The sequence below is a fragment of the Salvia miltiorrhiza genome, chromosome 8, assembly GCF_028751815.1.
Source record: "Salvia miltiorrhiza cultivar Shanhuang (shh) chromosome 8, IMPLAD_Smil_shh, whole genome shotgun sequence".
NCBI classification, from domain to species: domain Eukaryota; kingdom Viridiplantae; phylum Streptophyta; class Magnoliopsida; order Lamiales; family Lamiaceae; genus Salvia; species Salvia miltiorrhiza.
This window is the reverse complement of record NC_080394.1, coordinates 24,494,588-24,499,512: the sequence shown is the minus strand read 5'-3', so window position 1 is coordinate 24,499,512 and position 4,925 is coordinate 24,494,588. Positions and strand designations below refer to the sequence as shown.

General features: G+C 34.4%; 1 long non-coding RNA gene across 1 annotated transcript; it reads right to left on the bottom strand.

Annotated features, from left to right (window-relative positions):
- Nucleotides 1–1,484: 1,484 nt before the first annotated feature.
- LOC130997169 (uncharacterized) lies at nt 1,485–4,340 on the bottom strand. Its single transcript, XR_009092996.1, has 3 exons — nt 3,281–4,340; nt 2,312–2,395; nt 1,485–1,710 (listed from the first exon to the last, which is right to left on the bottom strand). It is a non-coding gene; the product is annotated as an uncharacterized LOC130997169 (long non-coding RNA).
- Nucleotides 4,341–4,925: the final 585 nt, after the last annotated feature.

The following is a 4,925-nucleotide window of genomic DNA, read 5'->3' as shown; positions in this document are numbered from 1 at the left end:
CACTAATCAGCCCTATTCCAACAATTACGGATTGGAGGTGCTAATTGACTGTAATCCAATTTAACCTAAGTTGATCAGGCTTAAGTAAAATCAGAATTATCTTTAAACCTAGGAATAAATCGAAATCAATAGAAACCAATTTTATGCTCAATTAGATCTCACAGATTAATAAATTAGTGTTTCATTATTCTCGCCGAATTAAAGTATTTAGCTACTCATAATTAAAACTAGAACAATCAAATAAATAAAAGCAAACATTAAACTAAGCAAATACGAAACCAACGAAATAAACTAAATTTAAAAGCAACCAATCTTCAAACTGAAGTCGAGCGTGACGGCTTCTGCCAAATCTTCAAAACAAAAGTCAAACTCCAATTCCTAATCTAAGCAAAAATTAAAGTAAATGTGCAGAACTAAACAAACTAATCTATCAAACTAACCGCCAATCTCTCCAATGTAAAAAGCAAAAAAAAGAATTTAAATTGCAAAACTCCAAACTAAAACAAGAGAGAGATTAAAAATCTAACACTAAAACCTTTAGTATGGAAACGTGTGTCTAAGAATAATAAAACTTAACATATATATACTAAACTAGCGGCTCTCCTAATCAAAACAAACTAAGGAATTAAAATCCCTAAGTGGCCGACTCTTAGTTCATGGGCTTCGGCCCCTTAAATAATATTAAGGCAAAATATTAATTAAAAACAAGAGTTTTGGGTTAAATAAATTCTAAACAATTAATTTCAAGCCCAATCTCTAATTTCCTCCAAAATTCATGCAATTCTTTCTCAAAAATCTCGACTTTCACCATCTCTTTGCATCCACGAGATCCATCTTCAATCCATCTATTTCCTGCGCCAAATGTCAACAACTTGGATAATATCAAGGAAAAATCAACGGCAAAACGACACGAAAATAGATAACTAAAACACACCCATCAATGAATTTCGACTGAATTCATTTGGGGAATGGCGTAAAAACTATCGGGTAATGGGGAATTTCGACTGAATTCATTTGGGGAATGGGGAATTTCGACTGAATTCATTTGAGCTTTCTTGATCTGCTTTGAATTGGCTCGATTTAGGGGAATGGTGTAAAAATTATCGGGTATTAGGGTACCCGAATACCCAACTCGGGTACCCGAGTCGGGTATTAGGGTACCCGATTTCAAATTCGGGGTCGGGGTCCGGTAGTGAGTTTAGGGTATTTTCGGGTTCGGGTACCCGATTTTTTCGGGTAGGGTACCCGAACCCGACCCGATTCTCAGCCCTAATTTATACAAAGTGTAATGAAAATTTGCATTATTCATATTATTATTGTCACAGCCCGCCCTAACTAAGGATAGTTAAGCCGAGTGATCTACGACTAGGGATGGGGTTAAAGAAGAAGGGGAAGAAAAGGGGCGTCATTTATAGCCGTAAAACTTACTCATCTTAATAAAACTCGTCATTTTTATTCATGAATACTCAATTGAAAATAGTCTATGAAAGACAGCATAAAACTTAATTAATATCATTAATCAAGTTATACATCATATGAAACCATTCTCTTAAGACTCAAAGTATGACATAACATACTATAACATCAACAACATCTTGCAGCGGAAAGTAGCTAGACATATGTATGAAGACATATTCTAGACAGGTTAACTATTTATTAACAACCCTGGAGACTCCGCTCATTGCAGCACCATCATCACATCAGCTCAACCTGCACATTTAGAAAACATATGCAGGGCTGAGTACAAAAGCACTCAGTGGGCACGTATGCCTAGGTATAAAAATACATGCTTCAAAACTGTAAATTGTCATGCCATCATAAACAGTACAGCAAGGGAGTTTTTCGCTAAAAAGGCCCAAGCTTACTAAGTTCATTTGTGATTCTTAAAGTTCGTCTGCAGACTAAGTTCTCTTGTAATCTATCATATCTGGAACTGTGTGCCGGAGAGGTGGCCACCTCTCACGGTCACTTGACCGGCCAACCCGCTAGATGACTCACGGTCACTGGTGTACACTAGCCCTGGCAGGATAGCTATCAACTGCTCAGGACCCGAATTCGATTGCATCATTGGCAAAGCCAAAGCAGATAGATATCATACTAAAATTTAAACATTTTATGGCAAGACAATACTTGAAATAACTTTAACTCAAATATTTTGTAACGAAATAACTTGCTCAAATGTAACATTAAACTCATTTGATAGATATATAAAACTGAAATTAATAGTTAAATCATCTCATGCATTCATTCGTATAAGAGGCCTACGACACGCAGGGGGTCTCTATATACGTATAGTAAAAGTAATGCCCACCTGATTGCAGTGTTTTGCTACTTAAGACAACGATTCTCTTTCCTTAGCGCGATAGGTTACTCAGACGCTTTTGTTTATTTGAACCTTTGATAACACGAAAACATGTGTTCGAGTGAATAATAGAAAAGATAACAACAAATGCAGTGAATCACTTATTCACTCATTTCTCTAACTACCCATATTTCCTTAAACGACTATATCTAACTCATATACAATCGTTCTTCCTTTATCAAAATACTTCATGTACCTTTGAGGATGTAGGAAATTCCATTTTATTCATTTATTTATCTATTATAAATAAAGAATAATTCTATAAACATAAAACGTTTTCCTTTTCCCCATTTAATAATGCCAATCTCCAATATATATACATACACATCAATAGCTCCTTTATAAACTAAAAGTGATATTTTATCAACAATAAAACTTTAAAATCCTTAATAGGAATTGTTTTGAATCATTTCCATCTCAACAAAACTGTATAGATTCAACTTCAACTAATAAACTGCTTTTACTCCGAACTCGTATGGAGTCGAATTTTATTTCAATAGAAACCTCTTTGAGTCTAGTTTAATTGAAAAAAAAGTGTGTTGAAAAACTCCAAGTAGTTTAAGAGATATAGCGATTTTCCCATCGCCTACCAGATTCGGCAGTTTCTGCCAACTGAAAGTCCAGATCTTTGAAAAATAGCAAACGTTTCCGGAATGACCCCAAATTTTATATGCAGATAGATAACGCATATAAATTTATACCATAAAAATTTGAGAGCTAAATATCAACATATGGTTACTGAAATAGTTAACTTAATCATCTGCCTCACGACAGTTTCAACAGATACGGGCAGTAGACTTCTCAAATTTTAAAAGGGTAGTAAACGAAGTTCAAATAACATGAAACTTTGTACAAATATTCACCACACTCCCATCTATACCCCAGAAATTTCACATAATATAATAGAAACGGGAATACCTTGAATAGGTGTATGGTATTAGTCTCTGCAGATTTTATATATGGCATAGATTAGAAGCCAATTGTGAAGAAGAATTGAATGAGATGAATAATCTTCACTCTATTACTTTATAAAACTTGCTGCAGAGGTGGGAATGGGTGAGTTGAGATAGTGGAATAGGTTTTAAAGAAGCAAAATTCTATTTGGAGATTGACTTTAGAGGTGAAGAAAATTGTGAAGTAGTAGGTGAAGAAAATTGTGAACGTATTGGTGAAGAAAATTGTGAACGTATTGGTGAAGAAAATTGTGAAGTAGTAGGTGAAGAAAATTGTGAACGTATTGGTGATTGGTTTAATAGAAGAATGAGAGGGATGTGGATGAATGAGAACCATATGTGCTTAATCTCATATAAACACATTAAGATATATAAGCCTAATTCTCATTGAAGCATAAAATTCACTTGAGCTTGCCTCTAACATAAATTAAATTACTCATGGGCTTAAGTAAACAATCGATAAAAGATTCATATTTAACACTTCAGTGTTAAATTCTCCACAATAAATTAATGGACTCAAAATATATTTTGAGTGCATCATCTATTGAAAATAAAAAAAATAAATCATCACATATATAAATTATCAAATTCATATAAGTTCGTATTTTATTAATGGATGCTGATCCCTAATTACCATAATCAATCCTTAAATCAGTAATTTAAAAGTATATAATCCTTAATAAAAAGTCGGGTCATTACATACTATCCCCCTTAAAAGAAATTTCGTCCCGAAATTTGTACCGCAGAAAACAACTCTGAGTACTTCACTTTCTTGTTAGACCGTAGTCTATTCTTGACCATGTTATATTCATAGGTCCCTTACTATCGGTATCGACTTAGTCCTTAGTACCTGAACTTCCCGATCTAAGATAGATTTGGATCTTCCTTCGTGACTCAAATATTGACTAATAACAATGTTGTTCTTATGGATCATATGTTTTGAATCGTAAACATTTTTCTCTAATTGCGACACATGGGATACATTACGCACATTCTCAAAGCTTAGCGCTAACGCCAAACAGTAAGTTATTGGGCCTATCCTTTCTACAATCTCGTATGAGCCTATAAAACAGGGTTTAGGTTTACCCTTCACATTGAGTCCAATGATTTCTCTTGATGGAGAAACTTTTATGGAAATTATCTCTCCACTTTCACATCATAGGTCAATTTGTCATTTGTCAACATATGACTCTGTCAATCATGGCCCCTATTTTATTCACTATCAAATTTTGACGGATGATTTCAATCATCTAGTCATTTCATCCCAACAAAGTGGTGATCTATATTTTCTCACGTGTAACGCCTCATTTGCCAACCTATCGATAGTCGATTGATAACTGGTATTATATCTCTCACAATGAGTGGCAAAAACATGTTCTCAGCTTTCACCCCGGTTTAGCTCAGTCGTCCTTAACATACCTTATTAGTAATTTCTATGTCATTTAAGCGGAACTATAACGACTAATATCTCTAAAGTATTCCTAAAGCAACTTAAACAGTTTGTAAGGAGACCCACCATTTCGAGCATGTAAGCAGTTAGCTTAAAATGCCGTTATAAACTTTTATTCATTCATTGAAGGAATCTCGAGTCATGTGGGCATTGACTACCC